The following is an 11892-nucleotide window of genomic DNA, read 5'->3' as shown; positions in this document are numbered from 1 at the left end:
CGTTCAAATCAAAATTAAAAGAATGTTAATGAAAAAATGGTTAAGACAACCGCTCACAACAAGCGCGAAATCCGTATTTGAAGCCCGTTCCGTCACAAATTTTCATGTGTCACCAATAGCTGACTTCTTCGTACCTAGTGCAGCTAATTTCAAAAAGACTCTACAGTTCCAAAAAATTTCATTACTTCCTCTCTAGTGATATAATAAAAATGGTTCACATGGCTCTGAGCACTATGAGACTTAACTTCTGAGGTCATCAGTCCCCTAGAACTTAGAACTACTTAAACCTTACTAACCTAAGGACATCACACACATCCATGCCGGAGGCAGGATTCGAACCTGCGACCGTAGCGGTCGCGCGGTTCCGGACCGTAGCGCCTAGAACTGCTCGGCCACACCGGCCGGCGACATAATAAATGCACAAATTTAGAATATTTATTGGGGGGGGGGTCTGTTCTTCAGAGTCTTTGCATTAATCCGAACACTTCTTTCATCGACCATATGTCGTAACTTTCTACGGTAGTTTCAAAATAAATGCTATTCTGCTCTCCTTGGGTAGCACTTGTCGTATTTTCCATTCCATATTTCCTTCATTCTTGACGAAAGAAGTCGGTGTCTGCGTTCTTGTACCTCAACAATACGATACGTTCGGCATTCTCATATTGCCAATCCCGCGTAAATGATATGGCAACCTCATATTGGCAGACTGACATTATCTACATCTACATCTACATCTAGACTCCGCAAGCCACCTGACGGAGTGTGGCGGAGGGTACCTTGAGTACCTCTATCGGTTCTCCCTTCCATTCCAGTCTCGTATTGTTCGTGGAAAGAAGGATTGTCGGTATGTCTCTGTGTGGGCTCTAATCTCTCTGATCTTATCCCCATGGTCTCCCCGCGAGATATACGTAGGAGGAAGCAACATACTGCTCGACTCCTCGGTGAAGGTATGTTCTCGAAACTTAAACAAAAGCCCGTACCGAGCTACTGAGCGTCTCTCCTGCAGAGTCTTCCACTGGAGTTTATCTATCATCTCCGTAACACTTTCGCGATTACTAAATGATCCTGTAACGAAGCGCGCTGCTCTCCGTTGGATCTTCTCTATCTCTTCTATCAACCCTATCTGGTACGGATCCCACACTGCTGAGCAGTATTCAAGCAGCGGGCGAACAAGCGTACTGTAACCTACTTCCTTTGTTTTCGGATTGCATTTCCTTAGGATTCTTCCAATGAATCTCAGTCTGGCATCTGCTTTACCGACGATCAACTTTATATGATCATTCCATTTTAAATCACTCCTAATGCGTACTCCCAGATAATTTATGGAATTAATTGCTTCCAGTTGCTGATTTGCTATATTGTAGCTAAATGTATTATTGTATAAAAAGCATGAAGTGCGATGTTACGTTAATTTACTAAGGGGAGCAGTGAGTCAAATTTTATATACATGTGCCGCCACGGAAGAATAAAATGTTTCATTCCGTCACTATCACAGAGAGACGTACCCTGGAGCCTGACGATATAACGAACCACTCGTGCGGTTTACACAAATTAGCCTTTACAGAGCTTGCGCACCGATAAAGCATTCATGCAGGTTAACTTGGAACTGAATGCGCAGTGCTGATAGCCACACTGTCGATTACACGGTTTGAGTAAATAAAAGCAGCCACATTTCAAGCCAGACGCCGGATCAGCGAGACATGAAACGGCTTTGCTCTAATCATTGACCATAGATCGCTCGCTCTGCTAACTGCGTTCCTTTGATGCTGTGGACACGCCAATCCACTGATTCTGCATTCAGTCTAGCACGTAATCTATCTGTCGATTTTGTGTCGCAATGGCTGCGGATGTGTGAGAGTTCAACGACTAGCAAGAGACACAGTCATGTCGCTTTCACGTGTAGGATAGCGGGAAATCACAGCCCTTCGTCAACTATATACGGAAAAAACAGCCATTTCATTTATTATACATGCCGCTGTAGAACATGGAACGTTTGTAGCTTTGGTTAACGATCTATTAAAATAGACACCAAACGAGAACATAGCGAGTGAAACATCTCGGAAGAAATACATCTTTAACTGCTGAACACAGAAACTGAGCTAGAACGTAAGAGGTTTCTGCACAGCGTATCTAACAGATCTATGGTAGTTTAAGATATCCCTCTTGTATGGAAAGATGGCTCCCCCAATGGAAGTGTTTTGTCTTCATTATTGATGAGAACAATGAAGTTTCCAACAAATGATTATGTGATCCATCGAATATCCTGTAATGCCTTCAAACTTTTGTGACTCACACTTCTTCCTCATGAACACTCATGATTAATTCGACTGGGCTAAAACCTTCATCCACCTCTTTGCATCGGTTATCTTTATGCTTACATACTTGCATAATTAAAAGTGTCTTCAAAATGCAGATTACAAGGTAAAACTTCATTTGCCTCTTTACAGGGCAACATTTCCTAATTCTGTAAGGGATATCTTTGCTTGTCTAACATCTTTTCTTCTGGCACTTGTATGATTAAATACTTTTTTGTTGCACCAGTGAGCGAAGTGGTACATTGAATCGTAATCTGTGTTCAAATACCCGCCGTGACATCGTATTTAATACAAGTCTTGATTTTATCACGCCAGGCGAATGCCGGAGTAGTTAGTTAAAGAGGATACGGCCACATAGTTTCCCTACCTGCATCAAATAGAGCAAGGCGCTCTGTCGGTAATGACCTAGACGTAGACGACGCTTCGTCTATATTAAGTGGTGTAAAAAGCTGCTACTTTCCTCCTTCTCCACTATCCTCATTTCACTTCTTTACAGCATCGTGCTGGAGACATCCACAGAATTCATTCTCGAACATGATCAGTTTTCTACCAATTTTTTTGAGACAAAGAAAACTGAAAATACATCTCGACATCACCCAGCAAGACTAAATTAAAATCGTTCCTATCTGATATCAGACTACATCGCCGGGTGCCCTGTATCTACCATCCCTTTGAAGGCGGTAAGAGGGAGAGAGGCTTCGGAAATTTTGCTTAGCGCGTATCTGCCGTACCTTAGACGGATATTACAGGCCAATTTGAGATTGTTTCCCGGCTTTATACGTCACAAGTATCTTCCATACCAAATTGTTCGTCTCGATTTCTCCTACGCAACTGCTGTACGTTATAAACAGTTATCGTCTACATTCTATGTATCTCTCCTACAGAAGGCCGAGCTTTGTGTTATTGTCTCATTTAAATTTGTCCACTTACTGCGCTTTGTCCTCTGGTGCTTTCCAATCCCCAGTGGTATTGCGCGGGAAGCCGTGCGGTCGTAGGCGCATTGTCACGGTTCGCGCGGCTCTCCCCCTCGGAGGTTCGAGTCCTCCCTCGGGCAATGGTGTGTGTATTGTCCTTAGTGTGAGTTAGTTTAAGTTAGATTAAGTAGTGAGGAAGCCTAGGGACCGAAGACCTCAGCAGTTTGATCCCATAGTCCTTGCCACAAATTTTTCCCAGTGGTATTCAGTGGCTTTATCTTGTGGTAGGCAATCCTCCGTCCCTCCCTTCTGAAAAGCTTTCTTAGGTTGGCGAGCTGTTTCTTCGCGTCTTCTTCAGTCTCGTTATCACTAAATCGACCCCAAAGCTAGACAGTCATCTACGGTTCTTTTTTTCTTTTTGTGCTTTACGTGCTTCTTTGGTACCGCCATTTCCATGTTTTAATGCTCTCTATCATCTAATCATTTCGCCCAGCGCGATGCTGAACGAAATTGGTGACGGTCCACCTCCCTATTTGACACCGGTCTTGATTTAGAAATCTTCTGTTATTGCTCCTATGAATCTTACCCTGGCCTTGTAGCTGTCTGAATTTCTGTTGTCAGTTCTCGTGTTGTGCGTTCCAGGTTTCCGTTCTTCAGGACCTCAGGAGTAATTTGTACTGTATTTATCACACACTGAAGTGCCAAAGAAACTGGTATAGCCATGCTTATTCAGATACAGAGATATGTAAACAGACAGAGTACGGCGCTACTGTCGCCAACGCCTATATAAGTCAACAAGTATCTGTCGCAGTTGTTAGATCGGTTATTGCTGCTACAATGGCAGGTTATCAAGATTTGAGTGAGTTTGAACGTGGTGTTATAGTCGGCGCACGAGAGATTGGACACAGCATCTCCGAGGTAGCGATGAAGTGAGATTTTCTCGTACGACCATTCCACGAATGTACCTTGAATATCAGGAATCCGGTAAAACATCAAATCTCCGACATCGCTGCGTCCGGAAAAAGAAACTGCAAGAACGGGACCAACGAAGACTGAAGAGAATCGTTCAGCGTAACAGAAGTGCAACCCTTCCGCAGATTGCTGCAGATTTCAGTGCTCTGCCATCAGCAAGTGTCAAAGTGCGAACCATTCAACGAAACATCATCGATATGGGCTTTCGGAGCCGAATGCCCACTCGTGTACCCAGGATGACAGCGCCACACAAACGTTTACGCCCCGCATCGGCCCGTCAACACCGACATTGGACTGTTGACGACTGGAAACATGTTGCCTCGTCGGACGAGTCTCGTTTCAAATTGTATCGAGCGGATGGACGTGTACGGGTATAGAGATAATCTCATGAATCCATAGACCCTGCATGTTCGAGCTAGTGGAGACTCTGTAATGTGTGTGGGACGTGTGGAATTGGAGTGATATGGAACTTTTGATATACGTCTAGATACGATTCTGACAGGTGACACGTACGTAAACATTCTATCTGATCACATGCATCCATTCATGTCCATTGTGCATTCCGATGGACTTGGGCGATTCCAGCAGGACAATGCGACACCCATCACTTCCAGAATTGCTACAGTGTGGCTCCAGGAACCCTCTTCTGCCTTTAAACATTTCCGCTGGTCCCCAGACATGAACATTATTGAGCAGAGACCTTCAAACCCTCGTACTCTTACGAATTTATGGACAGCCCTGCAGGGTTCATGGTGTCAATTTCCTCCAGCGCAACTTCAGACATTAGTCGCGTCCATGCCACGTCATGTTGCGGCACTTCTGCGTGCTCGCGGGGGCCCTACGCGATGTTAGGCAGGTGTACCAGTTTCTTTGGCTTCAATTATTGGCCCAATTACGGTGACGATGTATCTACAACATGCTGTTGTTGTTGTTGTTGTGGTCTTCAGTCCTGAGACTGGTTTGATGCAGCTCTCCATGCTACTCTATCCTGTGCAAGCTTCTTCATCTCCCACTACCTACTGCAACCTACATTCTTCTGAATCTGCTTAGTGTATTCATCTCTTGGTCTCCCTCTACGATTTTTACCCTCCACGCTGCCGTCCACTACTAAATTGGTGATCCCTTGATGCTTCAGAACATGTCCTGCGAACCGATCCCTTCTGTTAGTCAAGTTGTGCCACAAACTCCCCTTCTCCCCAATTCTATTCAATACCTCCTCATTAGTTATGTGATCTACCCATCTAATCTTCAGCATTCTTCTGTAGCACCACATTTCGAAAGCTACTATTCTCTTCTTGTCCAAACTATTTATCGTCCATGTTTCACTTCCATACATGGCTACACTCCATACAAATACTTTCTGAAACGACTTCCTGACACTTAAATCTATACTCGATGTTAACAAATTTCTCTTCTTCAGAAACGCTTTCCTTGCCATTGCCAGTCTACATTTTATATCCTCTCTATTTCGACCAAATGCAAAAATCCTTTACTACTTTAAGTGTCTCATTTCCTCATCTAATTCCCTCAGCATCACCCGATTTAATTCGACTACATTCCATTATCCTCGTTTTGCTTTTGTTGATGTTCATCTTATATCCTCCTTTCAAGACACTGTCCATTCCGTTCAACTGCTCTTCCAAGTCCTTTGCTGTCTCTGACAGAATTACAATGTCATCGGCAAATTTCAAAGTTTTTATATCTTCTCCGTGAATTTTAATACCTACTCCGAATTTTTCTTTTGTTTCCTTTACTGATTGCTCAATATACAAATTGAATAACATCGGGGAGAGGCTACAACCCTGTCTCACTACCTTCCCAATCACTGCTTCCCTTTCATGTCCCTCGACTCTTATAACTGCCATCTGCTTTCTGTACAAATTGCAAATAGCCTTTTGCTCCGTGTATTTTACCCCTGCCACCTTCAGGATTTGAAACATAGGGGTCGTATTAATTATAGAGTCGCTACTCCATACAACCCAGAATTGAGAACACTGAACGGCAAGAAATGTCATTGTTTTATTACAGAAAATATCCCAACTCCATCGGGATGACTTCCATACGCCACAAAAAACGTATGAAATTTAAATAAAGCTCCGAGGCTTATAATAAAGTTCTTTCAACGATACTACGTTATTGTACTCGTAGCTTCATGATACTCGAAAACTGCCAAGAAGCCATCTTCTATATCAACAGAAAAAGTGTATCCTTTACCAACCTCAAACCTATACTCTTGTTCACTAACCGTGGCCAAGTCTGAACTGACAAGCTATAGGTGCAGATTCGTTATGCTGCTCGGAGTGGCCGCGCGGTTTGAGCCACTTTGTCACGGATTTCTCGGTCCTCCCGCCGGAGGTTCGAATCCTCCCTCGGGCATGGGTGTGTGTGTTCTTCTTATAGTAAGTTAGTTTAAGTAGTGTATAAGTCTAGGGTCCGATAACCGAGCAGCTTGGTCCCTTAGGAATTCACACACATTTGAACATTTTGAGATTCGTTATCCACTCTGTCAACAACGCCCGCCTGCATAGCTGGGCGGTGAGCCCAGCTGACAGCTACGCGGAGGACCCGGGTCCTATTCCCGGTACTGGCAGGGCTTTTTCCTTGGTGGATCGACTGGAACGGGATGCGGTCAGCTTCTGACACCAACTGAAGAGCTACCTGACCGAGTAGTAGCGGCCCCAGTCACGAAAACTGACAACGGCCGGGACAGTGGTGTGCTGACACCACGCCCTCTACACCATGACGCCATTGGCAGAGGATGACACGGAGGCCAATCTGTCCCGATGGACCCTCCGGGTCCTGTGGACGGAGTTTACGTTTAATGCATCAAGATGTCTGCTTGCTCTTCCAGTGGCACCAGCCAAACAGATGACCAACTGTTTGAACTGTCTTCGTTTTTGCCGAGGAAAAGGAGTTTCTGTTTGGCATCAGCAGGTTTTATTGTCTGATCGGTTTCCCTCATACATTTATACCATGTTTAACATTTACTCCAAGTCACTTCCAGCAACTTGTGATTCATATTTGTGAGGACTACACTTTGCTTTTGCCCTACAAATGTTTCTGCCTTTGCACGCCTCCTTCGCCTTTTCTACCTCTTTAGAGGGTCATTTGTGCTCTTCCCCTAGGTGGTGTTAGCGGCCAGAAAAATAACTTTCGCCTGCCACAGAGATAAATTGTAGGTACAGTTTTCTACCCTGACCGAGTATCTCCCTTTACATTATGTTATGTTATGTTATGTTAACTGGGGACCTAGAAACGACGGAGAGGCTCCGTCCCCGCCGCAGCCGCAGTGGTCCGCAACCCCACGACGACTACCGCAATCCACTTCACCCCTCCGCCGCCCCACACCGAACCCAGGGTTATTGTGTGGTTCGGCCCCCGGTGGACCCCCCAGGGAACGTCTCACACCAGACGAGTGTAACCCCTATGTTTGCGTGGTAGAGTAATGGTGGTGTACGCGTACGTGGAGAACTTGTTTGCGCAGCAATCGCCGACGTAGTGTAGCTGAGGCGGAATAAGGGGAACCAGCCCGCATTTGCCGAGGCAGATGGAAAACCGCCTAAAACCATCTACAGACTGGCCGGATCACCGGTCCCTTTACGTTACGCGCAGATGGAGACAAGGCAACTGAGATCGGCGACACCTGAAGGAAACTGTCTTCAAGAGCGGTCGTGGGACTAGCGCAATTGATTACGCAAATGAGATTTCTAAGAAGTTAAAGTGAGCGCCATACTTCCAAGAAATCCAGCAGCCAATGACTGTTGTCCGGGATAGTTTGGGCGGCTCCAGTAGCGGAAACGCCCTTCAGTAATTTATATGTATCAGTTCCACAAGGAAACGATGACGCCAATAAATGAACAAGACGATATAATACTAGTAGTTGCCTTCTTGGCTAAGGGATCAAAAGTAGTTTTATGGTGGTAGAAAATCGTTTGTTCCTCTTCCTTTCTCTGTTTCTTTGTTTCGGCGTTAATTTCGTAGAATTTCTGAGTACTAAGTAATAATAATTGTTATATATACTTTTACTATAACCAAAAATTTGAGTTTGGCGCCTGTCTTATCTTTCTAGATAATAGACTGTAATTGTGAAGAATTAGTAAACAAAATAAATAAAACTTCCTGGCAGATTAAAACTGTGTGCCGGGCCGAGACTCTAACTCGGGACCTTTGCCTTTCGCGGGCAAGTACTCTACCAAGTGAGCTACCCAAGCACGACTCACGCCCCGTCCTCACAGCTTTACTTCTGCCAGTACCTCGTCTCCTACCTTCCAAACTTAACAGAAGCTCCCCTGCGAACCGTGCAGTACTAGCACTTCTGAAAGAAAGGATATTGCGGAGACATGGCTTAGCCACAGCCTGGAAAATAAATAAATCCCTGATATACCATACTTGTGGCATAAGGTTACTTGATACGTCACCAGTGAATGAACCTAAAACTGCGTTACGGGGGCACTGAGCAAAACAGAAAAGAAAATCGGTTGTCTAGAAAACAAAAAAAAAAAAAAAAAAAAAAAAAAAATATTTGACATAATATTGCACATTAAGTTCCAGTTTTTCTTGTTTGTTAGCCAGAGTACGTAGTTTCATAACGCAGTCGATCCGCTGTTCGACCAACACTCTGCATGTGTCTGCAGTCTGGAGGAGAAACGCAGCAAGTCGGGCGAAATAAACTCCTTGGCAACTTGCTACTGCAACTTTTCTGCTTACTCGACGTGGTGCAAGCGATTTTCTTTTAAGAGTTTACTCCCCCTTGCTGCAGCTGATTTATAATAATTACTAGCTAGAGGCCGCACTTCTCAGGCTGACGAGTAATTGATTTGCAAGTGAAGTTTGGAGAAGGGCGTGGTACTGGCTCGCATTTCACTTGGTAGGTGAATACACTGTTTCTGTGCAGTCTTGGTCAGACTGAAATTTTAATGAACGAACTTTTTTCCTTTTTTTGTTCTTTTTTTTTTTCTTTGTAAGGCACTACTCTAAACGCCGGAAATTAGCTCAGTGAATAGGGATTTGCGATCCGGTTGAAGTTTCGTGGGGGAGAAAAGGGGAGGGGGGATACGAACGATCCAGTCCGTGGGCGGGAGTAGTAATTAGCAGCAGTGAAAGAAGCGATTCATCCGGTCCGACTGCTGCCGCGGCTGGGACTGCAGCGCGCAGGGCTCCGTAATTAGCGGACCTGTAGTAGTGAAAGGTACCGCAGGACCGCGCCGTTCGGCTTGTCGGCTTGCCACCCGTTCAGCCAGCCCACCGTACCTGGGCTATGAACTTGGTGTCACCCTTAGGGATGGCCTGGATACTGGCCTTCGTCCAGGCACTAAGACGGAAAGCAAGCAGATGTTCAATACACGAACAAAAACTGCAACACAATGAAGCTATCATCAGGAGGGTATGACGGTATCACTCCACGAAAGGACCGTTTGCAGCGCAGACGGTAGATATTTGAGCCGGAAGACAGATGCTGATAATTCATCACGGGCGTTTGGGACCAAGGTATTTACAGTGCTGCTTAGAACACTTACGCCAACAGCGTTGCCTCAGTGGTAACACTGGTTCCCGTCAGATCACCGAAGTTAAGCGCTGTCGGCCTTGGTTAACACTTCGATGGGTGACTGACCGGGTCTATCGAGCGCTGTTGGCAAGCGGGGTGCACTCAGCTCGTGTGAGACCCACTGAGGCGCGACTCCGGACCCGCCCGAAACTGAGAATGGCTGGGAGAGCGGTGTGCTGACCACATGCCCCTCCATACCTGCATTCTTATTGTCTGAGGATAACACGGTGGTCGGTCGGTACCGATGAGCCTTCCGAGGCCTGTTCGGATGAAGTTAGAGAACTTGAAGGCTACATGGCGGATGACCCACGTAGTGGACCCGAGTATGGTGACTGAAGGACCAATGAGTGATTGGGTAAATACTTGGTCTTTCTATTTCGCAAACAATTATCCATGGAATGCTGCGAGCGTGGCATCTGCATCAATTGGAGGCTTAATCTTATTTCGTCCAACCTGAGTTACTCCTGGCGAACAAAAAGTTCAAATAACATACGGGAATGCAGCCAAGTGACGTCTTCGACAACTGCCAATATTTCGACAAGTGCATACCTTGTCATTTTCAAGGCTCAAATGCAGCAAGGAAGTGCTAAGCAAGGAAATTTAAAGTCTCCGTTTGCAGAGCATGTCCGGAAAGATAAAATACACACATTGTGAACACTAACGCTGCACACAACCAAGGTGACAGATGTCAGAAATTATCTTCAGTGAATTTTCGTTACTAATGGGTGAAGTGGTATTACATCGGTTCCTCTTGTCTTTTGACAGGGGAGAGAGCAAGATTCCAGATAGGATTTAAAGAGAAACCACCATGTCTGTTCATCAGGGCTGGAACAGTGGCAACTATTTATTTACAACTTACACATAACAGATGCATGTTTCAGAGTTTTATTGTCCTTCAGAGTAGTCACTAGCAGTGTGTATAACCCATCGACAGCGATATGGAAATCGTAGGATACCCTCTGCAGCGCCACCTTGTTGGTAGTTTGAGTGGATCGGTCTACTGCCGGGCGAACCTCTGTAATAGGCCTGAAACGAATGCCAAGAAGTGCTTCCTTCAATTTAGAAATAGCGTCGAAGTCACAAGGGCTTAAGTCCGGGAAGTGTGTTGGATGGTACAGCACTTCTCACTCCATTCGATCGAATAAACCAGTCACGACCTGCGCAATATGTGGGCCGAGCATTGTCCTGCAAAATGATGGGCGGGTCCTGAAGAAAGTGTCACCGCTTCTTTCTCGAAGCTGCTCGCGAACTTTTTCCAAAAATGAATTTTCTTTGTGATTGCTTGCACATGGTACTAAATTGTGTTTCACGTAGCTCATGATGCTAAATACATCCCCACAGTGTTTCCTTTTAACTTAAATACATTAAAGGTTGATCTAATAGTGATCCCGTCAACTTGGGCTTTTCAGTCTTTACCGAAGTTTCTTTGTTAGTCAACACATGTATAACTAAGGAGACTTCAGAATGTCACGTGGCTTTTAGACGGGCTTTACTGTGCTCTTTTTGTTTTTCAGCTGTATTTCAATGGTAATATAATATTATTTCAGACCGTTCACCGACTCCGCTGGCGTTCCTTTGTGAAATCCGCCACGTGAGGGCATGCATGCTGTTTGCTAGCCGAACTCACATTTGTAGCACACCTTCGTTTCCATTATCCACGTACACAATAAAATAAGTCGTTTCTCTGCAAATACGTTAGACGACTGGGCATACAACGATCCTTTCCTTATCCGTTATCCGAGTCCTCTGTCCCCGATAAGGGTGATTAGTTTGAGTTACAGTGTGATGTTTTCTTGTGTTCAGCGGGTACAGGGCTTGAAAATTGTAATTCAGTAAATAAGACTATCGTGTGCATGATTCATACGAATACATATTGACATGGTTTCACTCTCAATCATTTACTACTAGCTTAACGTTTCCCTTTTCTTAACTGATCCTATGGAAAAAATAGGGAGCGACTCGCTGTTCTTGTACGTCAATAGCTGCAATCAAGAAATACATATCCTTTGTAGTCTCATACACGAATAGCGATCGAGCAAACGATATTTTTTTGAGCTAGAGACCTGTTCGCATCTTTCGAAACGGCCTCTTTCCCTTTTCTTAACTGATCCTATTAAAAAAATAGAGGGTGACTCGCTATTCTTGT

The 11892-nt window shown here is 45.0% G+C and overlaps 1 pseudogene; it reads left to right on the top strand.

Annotated features, from left to right (window-relative positions):
• The first annotated feature begins 9717 nt into the window (after positions 1–9717).
• Positions 9718–9836, top strand: LOC124552564 (annotated as a pseudogene).
• The last annotated feature ends 2056 nt before the right edge of the window (positions 9837–11892 follow it).

This window comes from Schistocerca americana, chromosome 1, assembly GCF_021461395.2.
Source record: "Schistocerca americana isolate TAMUIC-IGC-003095 chromosome 1, iqSchAmer2.1, whole genome shotgun sequence".
NCBI classification, from domain to species: Eukaryota; Metazoa; Arthropoda; class Insecta; order Orthoptera; family Acrididae; genus Schistocerca; species Schistocerca americana.
The sequence above is the reverse complement of the archived record's forward strand: the minus strand, read 5'-3'. Positions and strand labels throughout refer to the sequence as shown.